This window comes from Cetorhinus maximus, chromosome 4, assembly GCF_964194155.1.
Source record: "Cetorhinus maximus chromosome 4, sCetMax3.hap1.1, whole genome shotgun sequence".
In the NCBI taxonomy this organism is placed as follows: Eukaryota; Metazoa; Chordata; class Chondrichthyes; order Lamniformes; family Cetorhinidae; genus Cetorhinus; species Cetorhinus maximus.
The window spans coordinates 115,296,420-115,322,070 of NC_135882.1; positions in this window are offsets into that span (position 1 = coordinate 115,296,420).

The window sequence follows — 25,651 nt, forward strand, 5'->3', positions numbered from 1 at the left end:
CGGCAGGACCTGCTGGACCAAGGTCTCCAAGGCAGTCGCCAACCTTTCCATGGAGACCTTGAGGTGCTCTCATGTTGGAGCCACAACATCAGACAGAATGTGGACAGACTCCTCCATCTTTCGCTTTAGTCTGTTGACTGCCTCTTGCAACTCTGCCTGATATTCCGCTCCTGTCTGTCTTTGCATGTTAGCAATGGCCACATCTAGAAGCTCATCATCAGCCTTGGCCTCAGTGAGTTATTCTGCTCCAGCAATCCTCTGAGTGCCAGAGACCTGGACTGTCACTGCCTGCGCATGCTGCGGAACGTGTCAGAGTGTTCCCCAGAGTGTGCCCCCGAGCCTAATTTAGAACTATGACCCACCGTGGTCTGTGTCTGAGCGCTGGTGGAGGGTACAGATGGATGCAGTGACCCATCTTCTTCAAATGGATCCTTAGCATCATCCTCTGAGGTGTCCTAGGGGCTGGGGCTTATGTTGCCTGTACTGGTCTGTCTGGATCTGTTGCTGCCTGTAAGAGAGAGAAGATAGATTTAGTTCATGAGCAGGCTGAACACAACATTGCATGTCACTCTTTGAGAATGTCATGATGTGATCAACTCATGCAGGGCTCATCCTTACTGGTTTACTGCGAGAGGCTGATCTCGCCTTCACCACAGGAGCGATCTCTGTCCTCGCCTACTAATTCGGCAGCATCCTCCTCAAACTTGGAGAGATCCTGGATGTCCTCTAACCCTCTTCCGGTCTGGGATCTCTCCCACTTGTTGTGGGCAAGCTTGGCCTGCATGAAGACAAAGGGATGGAATGTGATGAGAAGGGATGGAGCAGAGGTTGGGAAGCCTGCATGCCTGCTGTGTGTGCTGAGCCCTTCCCAGTCGGGGCTGAGGATGGTGTTTGCGCAAGAGACAGATGAGGTGCCGGTGAATAGGCTTTCATTGCTGATATCTCGCCTACTGATGTTTTGTGAGATCCCTGAGCTGAGTGACGCTCTAAGTACATAACGTCATTATGACAGTATGTGTTTGGAGTGAACTGAATGATGACTTACCCTGGTGGTGTGGATGAGATCATTCATCCTCTTCCTGCAGGGATGACGTTTTTCGGGCGGGTGCCTGCAGAGATGACCTCCCTCTCAACTACCTCCCAGATCAGCGAGGTGAGGTTGGTAGAACTCCTGGAACCATTTCTCAGGTGAGGACACCCCGGTGCTGGTGCACACCATGAATTAGAGCCTCAAGGGAGTCATTGCTGAAACTTGGCGCTGCCTTCTTTTTCCTTGGAGCCATCTCAGCCTTGGTCATTCACGCAGCTGGGCTGCAGAGAGAAACGTGTGTGTTTGGCTGGCATTTATAAACAGTGCAAGGACCTTCAACCCCATTAGGTTACGACACGGTGGACGAATCATTGGCTGCCCTGCCATGTGATTCGGAGAGCTACTTGCCAATACTTAATGGATGAGCTTCCAAATATGAGATTGGGCGTGATTTCCCAACCCGCTGATCAGTGGAAACCTCGCCGCTAATCCCGCCTGTCACGGCACTTAGTCTCCAGAGTGGAAAATTCCACTTTTCGTATTTCCACATGGCAATCAGTGCCTGTAACTCACCAATCTTATTTGAATGATCTCTGTGCACTGACATACAGGCACAGTAACCCTGATTTAGACTCTATTATCTTCTCCCTTACTCTGACCCCATCTATTAAATTACTTTTCCTTAATCTAGTGCTATTTATCTCTCCCAGTATTCTGCGCACCTTGGTATTCCTCTCTGATATTATCTCCTGGTTCCCATACCCCTGCCAAGTTAGTTTAAACCCTCTCCAATAGCACTAGCAAAACTCAGTCCTGGCTTTATTTAAGGGCAACCCTGCCAGACTATGCCGGTCCTATTTCCCCCAGAGCCTGTTCCAATGTCCCAAGAATCTAAAGTCATCATTCCTGCACTATTTTTCCAGCCATGCTTTCATCTGCTTTATCTATTTCTATACTCACTTCCGCGTGGTACTGGGAGTACACTGGAGATTCCTACTTTTGTGGTCCTTTATGCTCATTTCCTACATGCTCCCTAAATTCTGACTGCAGGACCACATCCATCTTTCTGCCTATGTTGTTCATACCAATGTGACTGCTGGCTGTTCCCTTTCCCTCCCTTAGGGTGCTCTGCAGCCGCACAGTAACCTTCTTGACCCTAGCACCAGGGAGGCAACACACCATCCTGGATTCACATCTGTGGCCACAGAAACATCTATCAATTCTCTTAACTATTGAATGACCTATCACTATTGTTCTCCCAGTCTTCCTTGTACTACCCTGTACAGCTGAGCCACCTGTGGTGCCATGGACTTGGCTCTGGCTGCGCTCCCCATATGAACTATCACTCTCATCAGTACATTGTTACAGAAAGATGCATTCACGGGGGAATGAGGCCTCCTCAGCTATTATAAAACTCCATTTAACATAAATTTGTGGGCAGATACTCTGGGATTCGATTTATCAGAATTTTATTGTATTCAGAATTGAATACTGGTTGGAGAATGGGATGCAGTCAGGAGACTCCTACAATAACTGCCTTTTCATTTTTGGCTGCCTGGTGATCACCCATTCCCTCTCTCCCTACATACGCTTAAGCTGTAGGGTGACCACATCTGTAAACATGCTATCAACAAAACTCTCAACTTGCACTGCAGTGATGACAGCTGCTGTTCAAGTTCTGAAACCTGAAGCTCAAGCTTTTGCAAATGACAACAGGTTCTGCATTAGTGATTATCCAGGACACGGGAAACATCTTGGTGTTCCCACATAGCACAGGATGTGCACTCTAAAGGTCGGAGCAGCCTTGCCATTTCTCTATTGTGATATGTGTATATTTTTATATTCCTGTGTTTATGTATCTATTCTGTGTAGATAAGGGAAAGCTGCGTCTGTGTGTGTCCAGGGTTAGTCAAAGGTAAGGTTGGTGGAGTCAGATTGCCTGTGAAAAGTAAGGGATGAAAGACAAAAGGTGTTAGCTTCTTGCATTTTGTCATGAGGCCATATGGTGGGTGTTAACTTACAAAGAAACAGAGTAGATCTGAAATCAACATTTGGGGATAAGTTCTGAAACTGATTTGTAGCTATTGCATTTCAAAGGAGTCTCAGAGGTATAAGATAACATTTGCATTTTACAGGAGATTTGTGAGTAAAAAGGGGCAGGTATTTTACATTTTATTGACCCAGAGTAGAGAGGAAATAGCAACATGAGAGATTTTAATGCTTGGGAACCTGAGTTTTCAAGGGGATATTTGGAGACAATGGAGAACTAAGATGAAAGGGGTGAAAAGGGTACTTATGAAAACAAGGTTTCAACTGTAGTGAGTTGCTGTGGGGATGTCCTACTGAAGACCAGTCCATGTGAGTTTGGAGTCTGCTGAAAAGCTGTGAAAGTCTTTGGATTGAAGAGAGCAACTCAGTTTTGAGCCAGAAGTATATCTGTCCTGAGAAACGGTTTGTTTCAGATCTCCCTTTGGAAAAAATCACATCAGCGTGGAGTTCTGGGAAGTTGCGGATCATACTCCTGTTTAAAGTGAAAGCAATTTCTTGGTTTGGGTAATATTGCCCGGATTTCATGGTTAAGGGCTGTTGCCGAAAAGATAGTTTTATTGTGTATCTTTGATTAAGCATTTTGGGGGTTATTTTTGTAAGGTTTTCTAAATGTGTATCTTTTATCTTGTGTGTGTTTAAATTTTATCTTTTCTTTTCTATTTTTTAATCAACATTTTGATTCTTCAAATTTTAAAAGTTATCACTGGAGTCCTGTGCTTTTGTGTTTCAGAAACTTTTCTTCCTAGTTTCTAGTTTCTATCACATAAAAAAAAAGATTCTGAGACGTATTTCAATCTGGGATCTGGCTCGTTCAGCATTAACATCAACTGCGTCGTAACAAATTTGGGGGCTCTTTGTGGGATCGAAATTCCTTGATTGGATTGGAATTTGTGAACCTAAAAGATACGAGTGCGTGGAGGATACTGAACTCACGAGTCCTTTGTTGAAGGATATTAAAGTGGTTGGATCTCAAAATGGCTTTAGCAGTTGCTAAGACTTTTCTCAAGGAAAAAAATATAACCATGGATAATTTGAAAGCTCTGACAAAGGTTCAGTTAAGAGACTTAGCACATTCATTAGAGACAAAGTTAGAGGCAAAGATGCGTAAAGATGAAGTGGTTGAAACCATTGCCCAGCATTTAAAATTAAAGGAGGAGACACCTGAAAGTACTGTGCCACAGTTGGAGGTAGTAAGGCTTCAGTTGCAAGTGAAGCAGCTTGATATAGAGAGAGATAGAGAAAGGCAGAAACTTGAATTGGAAGAAAAAGAGAAAGAAAGGGAAATGAAAAAAAAAAATCAAATTATAAAGAAAGGAGAAAAAAAAAGAAAAAGGCAGATTAAATTAAGTAGAAATAAAAGAACTTGCATGGGGAAAAGAGGAGCAAGAAAAAGAAGAAGAAAGATTGCAAGAAATGAAAATGTGAAAGCTCGAACTTAAACTCCAGAGAGAGAAGTTAATGAGGAAGGAAAGGGATAAGGAAAGAGATTGAGAACTCCAAAGAGAAAAAGAAACCAGATAGTGTGAATTTCCTAAAGGAAAGCTTAGAATAAAAGAAGAAAGAAGAGACAATAGTTTAGAGGATAATTTTGATTCCTCCAGGGAATTTGATTTAACTTAAAATCTTTGTTTAGTGCCTAAATTTTAAGAGGATGGAGTTGAAAGATATTTCACCTTATTTGAAAAGATAGCTGTAAAGTTGAATTAGCGAGAAGATGCTTGGACCTTAATGTTACAAAGTGTTCTGTCAGGTACAGCCATGAATGTGTATGCTAGTTTATCAGATGAGCAATCTGCAGATTACAAAGTGTTTAAAAAGGCAATACCAAATGCTAATGAGCTTGTCCCTGAAGCTTATCAATTAAAGTTTGGGACCATAAGGAAAAAAACCTAATCAGACATTTGTAGAATTTGCAGGAGAAGAAGAAATACTGTGGGATCAATGGTTTGGGTCTTTGAAATTAGAGAAAATTTTTGAGAATGTGAGGGAAATCATGATTATGGAAGAATTCCAAAATAGTATTCCAGTAACCATTAAGACTTATATAGATGAGCGTCAAGTATCAAAGATATGAGAAGCAGCGGTTTTGGCTAATAATATGATATCTCATACAGACAATTGAGTGTGGGAAAAAGATCATATGAGGTCAGCAAGGAAATTAGAGATATAGAAAGCCCTAGTGATGGGAAAAGTGCTAGTAGTAAAGAGCAGACTGAATGACACCAGTCCACTAAAGATGAAAAAGTAGACCCCAAAGATGAAGTGAAGAGAATAATTTGTTATAATTGCAATAAGGCTGGACACAAGAGGTGGAGTTGTTGGAAATTAAATGGGAAGTCGATTGCAGTGATAGGAACTCGGAAGGATTCTATAAATAAAAATGCTTTGGGTTCCGAGTCCCAAGTTGGAGAAAGACTGATAGTGTTGTACATGTGCAAAAGGAGAAGCCAGATAAAAGCAAAAAACTGCAGATGCTGGAAATCCAAAAGAAAAACAGAAATACCTGGAAAAACTCAGCAGGTCTGGCAGCATCTGCGGAGAGGAATACAGTTAACATTTCGAGTCCGTATGACTCTTCAACAGAACTAAGGAAAAATAGAAAAGAGGGAAATGTAAGCTGGTTTAAGGGGGGGTGGGGGGGTGGGACAGGTAGAGCTGGATAGAGGGCCAGTGATAGGTGGAGATAACCAAAAGATGTCATAGACAAAAGGACAAAGAGGTGTTGAAGCTGGTGATATTATCTAAGGAATGTGATAATAAAGGTACAGATAGTCCTAGTGGTGGTGGGGTGGGGGGAAAGGATCAAAATAGGCTAAAGAGAAGCCAGAATTAGCCAGGGAGGTAGGAATGTGTTCCCAACATAGCCAGGGAAATTCTGAGAGACAAGTTACAGAGGTGTTCAAAGATTTTATGTGTGAGGGAAAAGTGTATTCTTGTGTTTCGAAATAAGAGAAGCCTATCAGAATTTTGAGACACTCTGGGGGCAAGACAGTCTCTAATGTTATGGGATAGTGCCACCTGCTGCCCAAAAGGATTATTGCAGGAGAAATTGTTAACGGGGGATGTACCACTGTACAGAGTGGTGTTAAAAAAGTGATTTGAAAACAGGAGAAATGGTTGTTGGAGTGGCAGAGAAATTTCCCATTTCCGGAGTTCAGTTCATTTTAGGAAATGATATTGCTGTGTCTCAAATATTGACTACCTCCAGAGTGGTAGAAAAACTCTTTGAAATACAATCTACTGAGGCTTTACAAAAAGAGCATCCTGGGTTGTTTCCAGACTGTGTGGTGACAAGACCACAGGCCCACAAAATTAGACAGTAAGAGGAAGTATCTAAAAGAAAGGGGGAGGATGCCGAGCCTGAGTTGGCTGGGTCAATTTTTAAAAAGGTAGCCTAGGAGAAGAAGATTAGAGAGAAGGAGGCTGAGGTGTTCAGCCCATCAAATTTAATGGAGTTACAATAGAAGGATCCAGATTAAAAGAGCTGTTCAGACATCTTATTCTGAAACTGAGGCTGGACACATTCCAGAATGTTATTACTTCAAGGGCAATATGCTAATGAGGAAATGGAGGCCGTCATTATGCAATCATCAGCGAATATCCCCATTTCTAACCTTATGATGGAAGGAAGGTCATTGATGAAGCAGCTGAAGATGGTTGGGCTGAGGATACTACCCTGAGGAACTCCTGTAGTGATGTCCTGGAGCTGAGATGATTGACCTCCAACAACCACAGCCATGTTCCTTTGTGCTAGGTATGACTCTAACCAGTGGAGAGAATCCCCTTGATTCCCTTTGACTCCAGTTTTCCTTGGGCTTCTTGATGCCACACTCAGTCAGATGCTGCCTTGATGCCAAGAGCAGTCACTCTCACCTCACCTCGGCAGTTCATCTCTTTTGTCCATGTTTGAACCAAGGCTGTAATGAGATCAGGAGCTGAGTGGCCCTGGCAGAACCCAAACTGGGCGTCAGTGAGCAGGATATTTCTAAGCAAGTGCCGCTTGATAGCACTGTTGATGACCCCTTCCATTAATTTACTGATGTAGATAAATTTTGTCAGACACCACACATGTCACGTAGTAGGAAAACCTCAAGCACTGATTAAACCTGCACCTTTAATTCCTATTTCAGCATTTAAGGAAACTTTTAAACAGGGTCCTGATTGATTGGGTAGGACCCCTCCCTTAATATAAAAGTGGGTATCAGTATTGACTGATAATCATGGATGTGTCCACAAGATTTTCAGAAGAAATACCTTTAAGGAAAATCACAGCAAATGCGATTGTAGAAGAATGAATTCTTTATGAGATACGGATTGCCAAAAGAAATACAATCTGATCAGGGTTCAAATTTCATGTCTCAGCTGTTTAAGGAAGGAATGAGCAGTCTGGAGATAAAGCAGTTCAGTCCTTCTCTTCAACTCAGATTTATGGTCACGAAGTAAGGGGACCACTCAACCTGATTCAGGGGAAATTAGTGAACCTGAAACTACTCTCCTGGATTATGTCACAAAGTTCAGAGAAAGGGTAATTAGGGCACGTGAGTTATCCAGGGAACATTTTAAAGTATCTCAACAAGTAATGAAAGCAAATGCAGATAAAAGGGCAAACGCTTGTAGCTTTGTAGCTGATGAGAATGTACTGGTGTTGTTGTCGGTCTCAGGAGAACCATTGAGGGCAAGGTTTAGTGGACCTTAACTGATTAAAAAGAAACTGAATGAAGCAAGCTACGTATTGAGTACTCCAGATAGGAGAAAGAGTCAGCATGTGTATCATGTGAACATGCTAAACCATTACTTTAACAGGGAGGAGAGACAGAAGGAAGTGCTAGTAACTGTAGTTAAAGAGGAAAGAAGAGAAGGGAATTTGTCAGGGTTTTCAGAGGAAGAAGCAAAAATTTTAAATTCTGAAACTGATGTTCCTCTGATTAAATTGGAAAATGAGGACGCACTTAAGAATTTAAGTATAGTATTAAGTTACCTTCTAGAGAATTGTCAAAGTGACTTACAAAAGCTGTTGCAGTGACATAAGTGAATTTGTGGGAATAGGCCGGGGAGGACAATTTTGGCTATGCATTATGTTAATGTCAGAGATTCAGTTTCAATAAGGCAACATCTAAGTAGATTAAATCCGGTGAAATTGGCTCAAGTTCAGAAAGAAATTGAATTTATGTTTCAAAATGACATAATAGAACCCAGTCACAGTAATTGGAGTTCACCTATCGTAATGGTGCCAAAACCGGATGGATTGCAAAGACTGTATTGATTACCGCAAATGAATGCAATAACAAAGGAGAATTCATATCCTATTCCTTGACTGGAAGATTGCATTGAAAGAATTGGACAGTCAGCTGGTTCCATCGTCACAAAGGGCAAAAGAAATATCAGTTTTTGTGACCCTGATGGTCTGTATCAATGTAAAGTGATGCCTGTTGGTATGAAAAATGCCCCAGCCACATTTCAAAGACTGAAAACAAGGTGATTAATTGAGCAATTGTGCAGTCTATATTGATGATTTGGTGGTGTTCATTTGGACTTGGGAAGAATGCCTACAGCACTTGAAGGAACTATTTGACCGACCACAAGAGACCAATTTGGTTATGAATTTGACTAAGAGGACACAGGGAAACTCAAGTTAAATATACATGGTTGCGCTGCAAAATTAGAATAGATATGTCCTGATAATACTCATGGAATAGGGAAGAGGCAATAGGAGGGAATTGAGAGTTAAAGTCAGAGGTTAAGGTTGGTGTAGATAGTACAGAGTCAGCATTCAGTATTGACAAATTAAAATCCAGGGTTATGTACAGATATAGAGTAAGTGAGTCCAGAAGCTATTCAAAAGATAACATGTTGGTGGATGCACTTCTGGAGGTATTTCTGCGGCGATGTTCAGGTTGGCAGTGAAAACCCATCTGAGGATCCTGCACCAGATCATCCCTCTCTCAACGCAACTGTGAGTGCTCTCTCTCCTTCCACCTCCCCACCATTACCCTACAGCCCAAACCCTTGTCATTCCAAGATGTCTAGGTGAATGTGCATGTTCCCTATCTTCATGAAAATCCCACTCCCATCCACATTGACCTCCCTGACCTCCTCTTTTACCGCCCCTAGTGTCCACGTTTGCCTCTGTGCCCCCACCAACCACCCTCGCCTCCCCTTCTACTGGTACCGACGCACACTCACCCTCCCACCCTACTGGCTCCCTCTGCCCCATCTCACATTCACCGTTTCCTCCCACCACACCCACCCTGAGTTCGCTCCTCAGGAGGAATTCATTGACTCCACAAAGCTCTTCCTTGCATGTTCACCTGGACATCCCCTTACTTCTTCCTCCACCCTTACACCTACCTTCACATTTGCAGCATTCACCCCCACTGCGCCCTCCTCCCCCCACCCCCTCCCGTACTTCCTCCTCCCCCTGGACACCCTCCTTCCCCCTCCCAACCGCATCTCACCACTGACACTTTCGTCTCCCCCCAACCTCATATCCCCGAACACCCTTGTCACCACCCCCAAAACCTCACCCACCCCGACACCTTTGTCTCACCACTTACAACCTCACCCCCACCCTTACACCTTTCTCTCCCACTCACAGCTAGACCTTCCTCTCTACCATCCCCCTTCACGATCGTCCGTACCAGCCCATGGTGATGTCCGTGTAGTTCCGAAGCAGACCCGAAGCATGAACAGAGATTATGGAAGAAGGTGCCAGCCCATGGTGAAGTTCATTAAAGTCCAAAGACTCAGTGAAGTTGGAGCTGGAGGGTGGAGACCTCCCACCTTCCGAGAGCTGCTTCGCCGCTGAGACATGTGCATGAGGATCCACCCAGCATGCGATGCATGTGTTCCTCCAGGGTCTGGTAGCTGTAGGCCTCCAGCATCTTCTACTCCTCAGATGCCTGCAATCTGAGCAAGGCCCTAAAGCTATGTCCCAGCTTCTGCACGTCACTCTTGTCCAGACATGTTCTGGGTCAACGTGTTTTCCTGCCGGCGTAATGGTAAATCGGGCGTGGGGGACGATTCCGGTCAGGCTTTACTTTGCATCCCATTAGCGGGATGCAAATCAGGTTCATGCCAGTGGAATTCAAAGTCCTCCACGGCGGGCACCATTGGATGATCCACACTGGTATGAAACTGAGTTTTGCCCCTCCCACCCACCATGATACCCACCACAAACCGGAGTGGACGATCCCGGCCCTAATGTTCACTCACGGAAAAAAAGCAGACAAATGTGGGGATGAGCAGTGGACCTGGGCAACTTTAAACTAGCAATTAACATGCAGTTAATGCCAAACAACACCCACCATTGGAGCCAGGCAATCTTAAATAGAGGAGATTGAGAGAGAACGGCAAAATCTGGCAGCAGATGGCCAAGGATAGAGTTGCACTGCAAAGGAGCCTGAGACAACTGTCCGCATGGGAGCCATCACGAATTTATACTATGTCATCAATAGCAGTTCCATTTGATTAACCTATTGCTAATATCCACTTGAATTGTTTAGAATTTTCTCCCCTATTTCTTTGATTTTTTTTCTGGTCTATGATGGATATCAATATTGTTGCACATTGCTTAATGCAATGAAATTTGACTTTAATGATCATTGCTTGTGCTGATCATTCAACTGTATGGATCAAATATCACTTTGCAGATCCATTCCCCATTAGTACTTGTGTATATGTAGCAGCTTTAACATAGTGAAATGTTCCATGGCAGTTCACAGGAGTTTTAACAGAGAAAATTTTGCAAGAAGCAACTTAAGAAAATATTAAGGCAGATGGTGCAAGTTTCGAGGAACACCTTAGAGGAGGGAAGAGAAGCAGAGAGGTGAAGAGGTTCAGGGAAGAAATTCCAGGGCTTAGAGCCCTGACAGCTGAAGGCATGGCCACCAATGGTGGAGTGATTTGAATTGGGGCCAAACTTGGAGTAGCACAGATATCTTGAATGGTTGTAGGGTTGATTTTGGAAATAGGATAGGCAAGGTCGTGGAGGAATTTGTGCATGTCACTTAGAGCTGAATTGACTGTCCGTGGTGATATAATCAGACATATTGATTTTTATGGGGTGTTTTTTATTAACATTCTATTGTGAATAACTTAGATATAGTGTACATGACTGTTACTCCTTGTCAATCATACAACCTGTTTTGTAACCTGATTTACAGCTTACAGTGACTAAATACTGGATGAAAAGAGGGGAGTGAAATGAGAGCAGGAAACCAGAATGACTAAACAACTGGGGGGCAATTTTCTCCCCGTCGGGCGGGCCGGTCAGGAGTGGGCACGGGTGGGCGCAGAGCTGATCGCTGTCTGTGATTGGCTGCGCACCGCCATTTTACGTGGGCGGGCCAATTAAGGCCCGCCCAAGGTGACGCACAGCACCATCTGTGTGGGCGGGGGGAGAAGGGAGAGTTGGGCCCTGCGCTCTTTCACGTATGAGCACGAAAGTGCGCAGAAATCTCCCTGAGGCAACTCCGTGCATCAGGAAGGTTAAGTTAAGTGCAAAAGATGTTGAAAATAAAAAAAATAAAATTATTCTGACATGTCCCCTCATGTGACAGTGTAACATGAGCTTGGACATGCTTAATAATTTTAATAAAAAATCTTATTTAGGTTATAAACCCTCCCTGAAACCTCATCCCGCTTGTCGATGAGGTTTCGTGAGAAATGCAAAGGTCGGCTGGGCTCTTTGCCTGCTCACCAACCTTGAAGTTGGACGGGCAGCCCTGCCAATTGCTTTAATTAGGTTATTAATGGCCTTAACAGGCCTTTGACAGTTCAGCGGGCGCGTAGCTGACTGTGGCGTGTGCCCGCTGAACGGAAGATCAGAATGATGCGCAGTGACGTTGGGACGCATGCCCGACATCACCGCACGTCATTTTATGCGTTGGCCCACCCCCACACACCGAACAGAATATTCTGCCCTTGAAGAAGCAACACTTGCTATGCCAACACAACAAAAAATTGAAACAGTCCTTACACCTCTGTGCATTATCTTAGGAATAGGAAAGAACCTTTTCATGATGATAGTAGTGTGAAAATTATGAAGCCTGACCTTCTGTTCTCCAAAAGTAACTAAACAGCAGAAGAAAGCTAGACATTTAAACTGTTAGCACTTTAGACAATTCACTGTATTTATCTCCTTTATTTTTTCTATTGTAGTTATGTCATATCCAGTTTTGGTAGCTTTGTACTGCTGTACACAGTAATAAGCTTGATAAAATCAGATCTGCTTGACTGTATGATTAGTGAAATGCACTTATGCATGGAACCATGTAGATCCACAAATACTAATTAAACATGGAACAGTCAAACAGAGGACTGTCCAAATTGATTGTTATAAATGAATTGCATTACATTTCTGAATTCAATCCACAGTGACTCATCCCAAACAGCAGCTTTCATAATTTCTATTGTAGTCATTCCTAATAATGGCACCTTCTTCTTAGGTTTTGCTTTGCTTTCTCTATCTCTTCTGAAAATGCTACAATAATGATGAAAGTTTAGTTCCCAGTATAAAGGGGAAATTTTAACTCCCAGGCAAGAAGCCAGTGGAGCCTGCCTGGGACCTGCAGTTTGAACCCCAGTCTGTTTAAATGGCTGGACTTTATGACGATTGCACTGGCCAACTGCCTATCCAAAATTGTTGGCCAGAGGTAGCTCTGCAGCTTTGGGTCTATGGAAATTGGGCAGCCTGGAGGTTGCCAGACTGCAAGTAAGTAGGAAGATGGGGCGGGGTGGTTGGAGAAGGGCCAGTGTAGTAGCGGCTCAAAATCTTTTGCTCCTTCAATTGCCGACCCCTGCACTAGATTTTACTGAGTGGAGAGTCGTTGCTTAGGTGGCTGCTGAGATTGCATTGTGGTCCTATCTAAGTATCCCTGTATTGCCTAACCATCCAAGGATACAGCAACATTAAAAATAACTACAGTGTGAGAAGTGAATGGTAAGTGTTCTCCTTGAATATTAATTCTTGTTCCATCCGGTTTCCACTGGGCAGAGGAACTGCCCAGTTTGAAAAATTAATGACAGCTTTTAATGATTTGTGCTTTCAGTTCCCTGGTTTTATTTCTAACACTTTGAACCTGTCCCATTGTTACTCTGCGGTACTGCTCTTTTATTTTCTTGCTGCTTCCTTATTCCTTATATGGCATTCCTGTAGCTGTTAAATTCATGGAGGCATAAATTTGTTTTTTTAAATGTCTTTGCATCTTAACAAGATCATAAAATCTCTGAAATATAATTTCATAACGAGGTGTTATGTATATCTATAGCTGTACTTGAGGTTACGTACAGTGTTGGCTTGCTGATTGTTGAAAGGGTATTTATTCATTTCAATAGGAATTTATTGTCTCAGTGGATGTTTATTTATCTCAAGGGTGTTTCCAGGCAAGCTTATAAATTATAAATCAACAGCAGCAGATACAATCTACAATGCAACAAATTAATTGCAGCGCCATTTTGTCTTCTTTACATTTCAACCATATAGAAGGTCAAAAAATTTGACATTGAGATTGGGGCCTGGTATTCAATAACAAGCATCCAGTCTCTTTGTTTAAGAGGAAATGAATCTCTGCAGTATTGTATTCTCAACTTCCAGATGCCAAGTTGCTTAAGTTAAATTTTTCCAACTTTGTAAAATACCAAGGAAATATCTTGTTGTTTGATAAAAGCACTAATTGTAATCTGAGTGGGTCTGAAACATGAAAAGTGATTGCTCCGAAAGGATATATTCAGCAAGGGAGTTATGACAGGTTTACAAAAAGCACTCTGCTAATGAGTTTGACATTTTAGTGTACTGGATGTGATGAAAATTTAAATGAGCTGCAACATTTTGTTTGGAATTGTGTAGTCTTTTGTAGTTTAGGTTTCAGATAAAGCAGGCGTACAACACATTGCCTGTTTAGATCAATTAATTTGGAGCCTATGCATTGTAATATAACGGTGCAACAACCAATAGAATTTGTGGTAATGAGCCTGAATGCATGATATTATATTATATACAAGGTCAATATCAGTGTAGGAACAGGAATAGATAGTTCAGCCTCTTGAGTCGTTGCTGTCATTGATTTAGATCATAGCTGATCTGTACCTCAACTCTATTTATCCACCTTATGTCATGTGTCCACTGCCTGAAGGCAGGTCATTGACTCATTGTCTGCTGATGCTTCACCCTGAGCTGTTTTCTTGGCAGATTTTGTCAGTGGTGGTTTGCCATTGTCTTCCACTGTCAGGGACAGGGTGAGGAGGCAGCTCCCAAGTCTACCTCAACCAGAATGGGAATCAAACCCACGCTTTTCATGTTGTTCTGAACTACATACTAGCCATCTAGCAACTTACATAGTGTTATCCAGTATTTACAACACAGAAAGCAGCCATTTGGCCCAACAGGTCCATGCTGATGTTTAAGCTCCACATGAGCCTTATCTTATCCTTCTTCATTTAACCCCATCAACCTATCCTTCCATAGTTCTTTGAAGGAGTCATATGTGCTGTGGATAAAGGGAAACCAGTGGATGTACTGTATTTAGATTTCCAGAAGACATTTGATAAGGTGCCACATCAAATGTTATTGTGGAAAATAAAAGCTCATGGTGTAGGGGGTAACATATTGGCATGGATAGAAGATTGGCTAGCTAACAGGAAGCAGAGAGTTGGCATAAATGGGTCTTTTCTGGTTGGCAGGATGTGACGAGTGGTGTGCCACAGGGATCAGTGCTGGGGCCTCAACTTTTTACAATTTATATAAATGGCCTGGATGAAGGGATTGAAGGAATGGTTGCTGATGACACAAAGATAAGTAGGAAACTAAATTGTGAAGAGGACATAAGGAGGTTACAAAGTGACATAGATAGGTTAAGTGAGTGGGCAAAGAACTGGCAAATGGAGCATATTGTGGGAAAATGTGAAATTGTCCATTTTAGCAGTAAAGATAAAAAAGAAGCTTCTTATCTAAATGGTGAGAGATTGCAGAGCTCTGAGATTCAGACAGATCTGGGTGTCCGAGTGTATGGATCACAAAAGGCTAGTTGCAGGTACAGCAGGTAATTAGGAAAGCTAACAGAATGTTATCATTTATTGTGAGGGGAATTGATTACAAAAGTAGGGAGGTTATGCTTCAGTTGTACAGAGTATTGGTGAGACCACATCTGGTTGTGTACAGTGTTGGTCTCCTTGAACAAAAGTCTGGAATTGAAAAAGTCTAATGATGACCATGAAACCATTGTCGATTGTTGTAAAAACTCGTCTGGTTCTCTAATGTCCTTTAGGGAAGGAAATCTACTGTCCTTAACTGGTCTGGCTTACATGTGACTCCAGACCCACAGAAATGTAGTTGACTCTTAAATGCCCTCTGAATGAGGGTAATTAGGGGTGGGCAATAAATGCTGGCCTAGCCAGTGCTGCCCACATCCCATGAACGAATGTAAGAGGTGGCTTAACTGAAACCTTTAAATCCTAAGGGGTCTTGACAGGGTGGATGTAGAGAGGATGTTTCCTCTTACGGGAGAACTAGGGGTCACTGTATAAAAATAAGCGGTCGCTCATTTAAGACAGCGATGAGAAGAAATCTTTTCCCTCAGAGGATTGTGAGTCTTTGGAACTCTTTCTCAAAAGACTGTGGAAGCTGAGTCTTTGAATACTTTTAAGGCAGAGCTAGATAGATTCTTGATTAACAAGGGGGTGAAAGGTTATCGGGGGTCAGCAGGAATGTGGAGTTGAGGTTACATTCAGATCAGCCATGATCTTATTGAATAGCGGAGCAGGCTCAAGAGGCCGAGTGGCCTACTCCTGCTTTTAATTCGTATGTTCGTCTGTATGTTTGTTTGTTCCTTTCTCTCTCATGTGTTTAGCTTCCCCTTAAATGCATCTGTGCTAGTTGCCTCAACTAATCCCTGTGGCAGTGAGTTCTGCATTTTAACCACTCCCCGGGTAAAGAAGTTTCTCCTGAGTTTTTTATTAGATTTATTCGTGACTATGGGGTGGTTGGGTAGGGTGGGGGGGTGGTTGTGAGGGGTGATGACTGGAGGGTCTAAAATAATCTAAAACAACTGGGACAAAGTCCCAGAGAACTGAGTTGGGCCTTCTAACCAGCTCACCTTGGCACCTTTGAAGGTCAGCGGGCTGGACTCCATGTGCTAAAATTTGGGATTCAGTGTACTTCTTACCAAGATGGTTCTGGCGGATTGGGAAATTTCCCAACTGGAGCTACACACCTTGGTGACCAAAACCAGCCTTTATTTTCCAATAAGTATGTGACCTTTTTATTCTTCCTTCCAAAATGTATCACGCCACACAGATCTATATTGAAATAAAAGCAAAAAACTGCGGATGCTAGAAATCCAAAACAAAAACAAAAATACCTGGAAAAACTCAGCAGGTCTGGCAGCATCTGTGGAGAGGAGCACAGTTAATGTTAACTGTGCTTCTCTCCATGGATCTATATTGAAGTTCATTTGTCCATAACACATCCAGCTTACAAGTTTAATACTATTTTGTTCCAGTCACCGTTTCTATTAATGATACCTCAGATTTGTTGATGATTTTCCTGCCTTTGTTCCATCTCCTTTGATACTCTGACTGAACAAAAATCTATCAGTCTAGGTTTTGAAAATGTCAACTGACCCAACGCCCACTACATTTTGGGGCAATCAATTTTTACTATTCTATGTGTGAGGAAGTATTTCCTGATTTTACCCCTAAATGTCCCAGCTCTAAATTTAAGATTGTGTCCTCTTCTTTTGGACTTCCCTACCAGAGCAAATAACTTCTCAGTGTGTACTCTGTTGAATCTGCTATTATTTTAAACACCCTGATTAGACAAACCTTCAACTTTCTCAACTTAAAAGGAACAAAAACTAAGGAGAGAATTTTTGGCTTGGCGAGTGAGGGTGGGGTCCGCTCGCCGAGACGTAAAATGACGTGGGATGACGTAGGGCGTGCGTCCCGACGTCACCGCACGTCATTTAGATTTTCAGTTCGGCGGGCGTGCAGCCAATTTGGCTGCGCACCTGCCGAACAGTCAAAGGCCTATTCGGGCCATTTAGCTAACAGTTAAAATAACTAATGGAGCTGCCTGTCCAACCTTAAGGTTGGTGGGCAGGTGAAAATTATTAAGCATGTCCCAGCTCATGTGACAGTTTCACATGAGGGGACATGATCTAAAAATTTTTTACTGCTTCATTAAACTTTAGAAACTTTAAACTAATCTCCCTGAGGCACCTCTGTGCGATTTCTGTGCATGCGTGAAAGAGTGCACCCCTGACTCAGGGAACACTACCCCCTCGCCCGCAGAGGGAGCGCTCAGCACTTCTGGGTGTACATCACACTGGGCGGGCCTTAATTGGCCCGCCCACGTAAAATGGCAGCATGGGCCCAATCGGGGGTGCCAATCGGGTCCGCACCCGCCTGCTCCCGCCCCCGCCCAAACCCGCCCCGGTTGGGGGGGGGGAAATTCTACCCTAAGTTCTGAAGAAGAGTCATATTGGGCTCAAAACATTAACTCTGTTTCTTTCTTCACTGACGCTGCCAGACCTGCTGAGTTTTTCCAGCACTTTCTGTTTTATTTCAAGTCTCCAGAATCTGTAGTGTTTGGCTTTTATTAAGTTTTTTATGACCTGTCCTCATAATTTGATCCTTTAAGACTTGGGCCAGGATTTTACGGCCCCGTCTCGGCGTGTCTCCCCCTGGAGGATGCAGAGAGCCATTTAAATCTCCTTTCAGTCCGGCAGGACCGTAATACCCCGCTAAGTGGGAGGGGCCGTAAGATCCTGGCCTTGGTAAATTTCTAGTGAATCTGTACAGTAACCCTCCCAATACCAGTCTAACTTTATTTAGGTTTGGTGCAGAACGCTGAACGTATTCCAGATAGGATTTCAACAAAGCTCGGTAGAACTGAATGATCAGCTCCTTACTTTTGTATTCCAAACCCCTGAAGGGTTCATTAACCCTTTTTGATAACATTTTGTATTTGTACGCCAGCTTTTAGTGATGCATACAAGGCTACCTAAATCCATTTACTCTTTCACAGGTCCTCATCTTTCACACTAAGAAAATATTCAATGGACGGAATCATCCAGTCCTATTGGCAGCGGGCATCATGGCGGGTGTGAGCGGACAATATGGCGAGAAATTGGTTTTACACTATCGTGAAACCAATTATTGATAGTCTTCTCCACCCATCAATGCCACCACATGATGGGAACCTAATTTCAATACTTTAGCATCTCATTATAAGCCCTGCTCACTGGAATCATCCCCCCTTGTGATTTTTCTTGCCCTCTACTGCCTTTCGTGCAAATTTGGGATGATTCCGCCCAATGTCTTTCTCAGAACCAATGTGGATAACTTCACACATCCCCATATTGAATTCTATCCAACTTGTCCCTCTCAAAATTCTACTGGAAATCTGCACTTTTTAACATGTTGCCATGATAGTCCTTACTTAATTATGGTGTAATTTCTATGCACTTAATGAAAAGACTTTTGGCTCAGGCTCCACTGATTGTACTACCAATGCAAGAGTCTCTGGTGTGGAACTAAGCCAGACAGATGAGGAAACATCCCAGGCTCAATCCCTTCTTTGCATTAAGGTAGTTAATATCTCTGAGGACAATGTTAGAGCACTTCAATGTGCCTCTAAGTGCCTGTGTTAGGGAGGAAAAAGAACATACAGGGTCTCTACTCCTAATTATTATTCCATGATTGCTGCTGGAAAGTATGGGTTCATGGATGTAGGAGGAGCAGCTTGAAGGGTATACATGACAGAATTGGGCTAGGCTGTGATGTCTATTGAGTTGAATAGGCTTCTAACAGTTAATATCTAGGTTTACAAAGTGACAAACAGCTGTTGATGTTGGTAAGCCAAACCCCAGAACATAGCAGACAATCATAATACTTATATAATAAAAGCAAAATACTGCAGATGCTGGAAATCTGAAATAGAAAGATAGAAATGTGATGCGTTTTATGCTGTTGAAGGGATGGGGTGGAGCAGGTGGAGCAAAATAGAAGGTCAGGAAAGGTAGGAGCTCAGGAGAGATTGGATAAAGATGTCATAGATGTCATACTACTTGGGCCTAATATACATGGTTAAAAGGATTGCCAAATAAAAACAGAATAACATGCAATACAAAGAGTCTGATGGACCACAACTTGCTGTGATGGTGCTGCAGAACATTTTTAAGAGTGGGTTTGAATACACTTGAGAATGTTCCACCACAGTGGCATTGCCATCTTCCTTTAACCAAAGGAGCGCTTTTGTAAGATTTATATTTATGATCTGAATCCACAAAAGAAAAGTGACTTTAGATTTTGCCGAGTTCCCTAACAAGCAAACATGCTGAAAATTAATTGTGTAGAGCAGGGAGCATACATCACTTACTACTATAATACATGTCAGGTCAGCTACAGTGCAAAGATTATTTGGTTAATTGACTATTCGTCAACTGTGCATGCAACTATATCTGTAGTTTAATGCTAGATTAAATAACAAAATCTCATTTTAAACCTTTCCCCTTTGCTCATTTCATTGCTGACTCATTTTTCACAGGGATTGTTACAGACCTTTATAAAATTCTGGCTATTAACACACCTTTTGAGCTATGATCCTTCACAAAAGACTTGTGCTACTTTTAAAGACTTTTCACTAGCTGTGCTTATTAGTGGACCAGTGTAGCGTGAATGGTGAATTCTTATTTGACAGGATTCCTATCAAAGCTGTTCAAGTAGTCTTAAGGGCGGAATCATTCCAGATTTGCACCAAGTGCGGGAGCGGGTGGGAAAAATGATGATTTACCTACTGGCCGCAATGGCGGCTTCTCACGCCATATCATCTCAAACTCGCCACGTTAATTATGCATTCCCAGGAAACGAGCTGTTTCGATGGCATGTGCACTCTCATTCACCCGCCACGCTATCACCTCGTTGCTTCATCACACCAGGCACTATATTTAAGGTCCAGCAGCGCGCACACCTCTCAGTGCTTCCTGCTCAGGACTGCCGTACGGAACACAGGATGGCTCCAAAATGCAAAATGCCTCCAGTTTAATGATGCGTTCTCCGAGTGCGCCTTTTGGACGCAGTGGAGGCTGTGAGATGACACTAAACTCTGGGACAGATAACTAATAGAAATGGGATTACCAGGATTCAAAGAAACAAAATAATTTTAATATTAATGTAATATGTTTTGAAACTGGAAACAGCAAACATGCACACAATGAATAGTGCCTAGTCATAAAGATGGATAGGAAAGTATTGGCATGTGATTGCTGATTGTTTTGTAATGTACTTTTAACTCAAAGTAAAACACAGAATTCCAAATAAACACCTTAGCTTGGAGACATGCCCATATGATCCAATTGCTATGGGGAGAGAAGCTCAAGCAGAAACTCATTGAGGTGTGACAGCCTTTCACCTGGAAGCAGTAACAGTAAAGAAAAATTGTAATTACTTTAAAATGTTTGGGGAAATTGTTTTTTAAAAAAATGTTTGGAAAGGACTTTTAAGAGTTTATATCACTTGTAAAAGGATCAATTATATTTTTTGATAATAAGAAATACTGGTCCATGTGACCTGGTGAACCTTGACCTGGAAGTAGTACCCACAGGAAGGAATTTAAAATACAGAGGCACACAGACAGTAAAGGGAAACAGATGAGTTGGAGAAGAGAGGTGGTCAGTAAGCTGAATCAGAGAGCTGGATTTCTGAGTGGCCAGAAAGCATGGTTAGGACTGCTTCTGCTGTTTTTTTCATTTATGAGTGAGTGAATGCCCAGAAATGGTCATACCATGGGGAGACAAAGCTGATTCTGGTGGATCCATGCCACCACGATTGACGGAAGCTGAGAGTTGAGAAGTGCGTCATAATAGGGAAGATTGCACAGGTGGAACCCTGTTGCCTGTGGAGAATTGGCTAAGTCCTTGAAGGAAAGTGACTGGAATTCTGCTTGGAAGAACTGTGTGGCTGAAACTGGAACTATACATGTGGAGTGAACTGCCTAGAAAATCAGTGAGATAGTTTCTGTTGTATCCGCTATTCCATGTGTAATTTATAGTTCATACCAACCATGATTTGCCTGTTAATTTACATTTAATTTGCATTTCCTTTTTAAGATTGGTTCAGGGGCAATTATTGCCCAAAAAACCAGGAAGAACTCCCCTGCTCTTCATCAAATAGTACCAACAACATCTTGAATTCATAAAATCCCAAGATGCTTTCTGTTATCAAACAGAATATGACACTGAACCTCATAAGGAAATATTAGGATGGAGGTCAAGGAGGCAAATTTTAAGAATGTGTTAAAGATGGAAGAGAGGGAGTTCAGAGTTTGGGGCTTTGGAATGTGAAAGCACGGCTGTCAGCGGTGAAATTATTTAAAAGGAGATGGGACAGAGGCCAGAATTGGAAGAGCACTGGGATCGCAGAGGGTTTCAGAGGTGAAGGAGGCTACAGAGTTAGACCATGGAGGGATTTATAAGTAACGATGAGAATTTCAAAATTGGGAAATTGCTAGACTAGGAGTCAATATAGGTCAGTGAGCACATGAATGACAGGTGACCGGACTAGGTTCGAGTCCCGCAGCTGTATTTTAGATGAGCTTATGTTTATGGAGGGTGGAAAAATGGGAAGTCAGTTTATTTTACGCCTACATGTAAGGGCAGTATTCCCTTATGAATTTAATATCATCCAACAGGCAACATCTCTAACAGTGCCATATGCCCTCAGTACTGTGCTGAAGTGCCAGCCTAGATTATGTGCTGAAGTCTCAGAAGTGCAGCTTGAACCAATAACCTTCTGGCTCAAGAGGGAAGAAGAGTACAGTAACAAGACTGACACTGAAATGTGTATTTCACAAATCCATTACATGCAAACTAAAACACCGCTTTCTCTGGGTGCACTTGAAAACCCATTTTAAAAAAAATGGACCCTATCTACGAGCATTGGAGTTTCATATGGTATTCTCAAAGTGTTAACAATTAGTGCTTAAGATTCTAATAGTCTTAGTTCATACCCAGAGAATCAAAAACAAGTAATTTGGCCCAAATTAATTATTCAAATCGCATCTAATTAGGCTTGTATTATGAACATATAGAAGCCTTAAGTTTAGCCTGCAATAGAAGGGCTTTTCAATTTTTTTGTTCATTTTATTTTCAGTATTATAAAAAATATTTCCACAATGTAGTTTCAAGGCTGAAGTATGTGCATACCTTTCTGATGGTCATTGAGCAATAGTGGATTGCCATAGCACAAAGCGATTTTATTGGCTGGACACTTCCTCCATACTATGGGACAGTGACACTGAAAATAGAATCACCTGAGTTCAGACAGTCTAATGTTGGTAGTTGGGGTTCAAATGCCTTGGACGTAGCAGTAATGGCAGTACAGAAAGAAAGAACTTGCATCTGTATACCACATTTTTACACCCACAGGATTTCCCAAAAGTGCTTCCCAAACCACTTTTAAAATGTAGGCAGTATTATGATATAGGTAATACAACAGCCAATGTACACACGAGGCTTCACATGCAACAGTAGGAAACATGACCAATTAATCTGTTTTTAATTGGTGTTACTAGAGGGATAAATGATAGTCAGGATATGAAGAGAAGACCCCTGCTTTTCTTTGGCATAAAAGAGTTTACTAGATTATTCAATCAGAATTGGCCGATGGAACTTCAGTTTAAGATGTCATCTGAAGAATAGCACAGGGGTCTTTAGGCACCTAACTTAGATATCAGCCTAGACTATGGGCATATATCTGGAGTGAACATTGAGTCTGCAACATTGATTTAAGTGAGTGTGCCACTTCTTTCTTTATTTATTCACAGGATGTGGGCTTTGCTGGCTGGACCAGCATTTATTGGCCATCCCTAGTTGCCATTGAGAAGGTGGTGGTGAGCTGCCTTCTTGAACCGCTGCAGTCCAAGTGGTGTTGGTACACCCAGAGTGCCATTTGGGAGGGAGTTCCAGGATCCTGACCCAGCGACAGTGAAGGAGCAGTGATATATTCCCAAGTCAGGATCGTGAGTGACTTGGAGGGGAATTCCAGGTGGTGGTGTTGCCATCTATCTGCTGCCCTTGACCTTCTATATGGTAGTGGTTGTGGGTTTGGAAGGTGCTGTCAAGGGATCCTTGGTGGATTCCTGCAGTGAATCTTGTAGATGGTATACACTGCTGTCACTGTGTGTCGGTGCTGGAGGGAGTGGATGTTTGTGGATGGGGTGCCAATCAAGTGGGCTGCTTTGTCCTGGAAGGTGTCAGGCTTCTTGAGTGTTGTTGGAGCTGCACTCATCCAGGCAAGTGGGGAGTATTTCATCACACTCCTGACTTGTGCCTTGTAGATGGTGGACAGACTTTGGGGAGTCAGGAGGTGAGTTACTTATTGCACGATTCCTAACCTCTGACCTGCTCTTGTAGCCACAATATTTATATGGCTAATCTAGTTCAGTTTCTGGTCAATGGTAATCCCTAGGATGATGATAATGGGGGATTCAGTGATAGTAATGCCATTGAACATCAAAGGGCAATGGTTAGATTCTCTCTTATTGGAAATGGTCATTGCCTGGCACTTGTGTGGCGGGAATGTTACTTCTCATTTGTCAGCCCAAGCTTGGATATTGTCCAGGGCTTGCTGCATTTGGACATGAATATTTCAGTATCTGAGGAGCCACGAATGGTCCTGAACATCGTGAAATCATCAGAAAACATCCCCACTTCTGACCTTATGATGGAAGGAAGATCATTGATGAACCAGCTAAAGATAGCTGGGCTGAGAACACTACCCTGAGGAACTACTACAACGATGTCCTGAGATGACTGACCTCCAACAACCACAACCATCTTCCTTTGTGTTAGGTATGACTCTAACCAGCAGATAGTTCTCCCTCTGATTCCCATTGACTCCAATCTTGTTAGGGTTCCTTGATGCCATACTTGGTCAGATGTGGCCTTGATGTCAAGGGTAGTCACTCTTACCTCACCTCAGGAGTTCAGCTCTTTTGTCCATGTTTGGACCAAGGCTGTAATGAGGTCAGGAGCTGAGTGGCCCTGGCGGAGCCCAAAGCGGGTGTTAGTGAGCAGGTTATTGCTAAGCAAATGCCACTTAATAGCACTGTCGATGACCCCTTCCATTATGTTACTGATAATGGAGAGTAGACTAATGGGGCAGTAATTGGTCAGGTTGGATTTGTCCTGCTTTTTGGGTTCAGGACATACCTTGGCAATTTTCCACATAGCCAGGTAGATGTCAGTGTTGAAGCTGTACTGGAACAGCTTGGCTAGGGATGTGCCATGTTTTGGAGCACAAGTTTTCAGCACTATTGCTGGAATATTATCAGGCCCCATAACCTTTGCAGTATCCAGTGCCTTCAGTCATTTCTTGATATCATGTGGAGTGAATTGAATTGGCTGAAGACTTGCATCTGTGATGCTGGGGACCTCCAGAGGAGGCTGAGATGGATCATCCACTTGGCTGAAGGTTGTAGCAAATGCTTCAACTTCATCTTTTGCACTGATGTGCTGGGCTCCTCCATCATTGAGGATGGGGATACTTGTGGAGCCTTCTCCTCCAGTGAGTTGTTTAATTGTCCACCACCATTCGCGACTGGATGTGGCTGGATTGCAGAGCTTAGATCTGATCGGTTGGTTGTGGGATCGCTTAGCTCTGTATGTCACTTGCTACTTATACTGTTTGGCATGCAAGTAGTCCTGTGTTATAGCTTCACCAGGTTGACAGCTCATTTTTAGTTATATCTGGTGCTGTTCCTGGCATGCCCTCCTGCATTCTTCATTGAACCAGGATTGATCCCCTGGCTTGATGGTAATGGTAGAGTGGGGGATATGCCAGGCCATGCGGTTACTGTTTGTTTTCGAGTACAGTTATGCTGCTGCTGATGGCCCACAGCGCCTCATGGATGTCCAGTCTTGAGTTACTTGATCTGTTCGAAATCTATCCAATTTAGCACAAGTGATGATGCCACACAACATGATGGAGGGTATCCTCAATGTGATGGTGGGACTTTGTCTCCAGACAACTGTGCAGTGGTCACTCCTACTGATACTGTCATGGACAGATGTGGCAGGCAAGTTGGTGAGGATTAGGTCAAATATGTTTTCCCTCTTGTTGGTTCCCTCACCACAGTCTAGCAGCTATGTCATTTAGAATTTGGCCAGCCTGGTTAGTAGTGGTGCTACCAAGCCACTTTTGGTGACGGACATTGTACTCTCCCACCCAGAGCACATTCTGCACCCTTGTCACTCTCAGTGCTTCCCTCAGTGCTTCCTCCAAGTGATGTTCAACATGGAGGACTACTGATTCATCAGCTGAGGGAGGGTAATTAACTGGAGGTTTCCTTGCCCATGTTTCCCTGATGCCATGAGACTCCGGAGTCGATGTTGAGGACTCCCAGGGTGACTCCCCACTGTCTGTGCCGCCACATGTGTTGGGCATGTCCTGCCAGTTTCATGGACATCATTGAACTTTTAATTCCTGATTTTGATTCGAATCCAGCCCCAGAGCATTACTCTGGGTCTTTGAATTACTAGTCCAGTGACAATACCACGACGCCATTGCCTCCCCTCT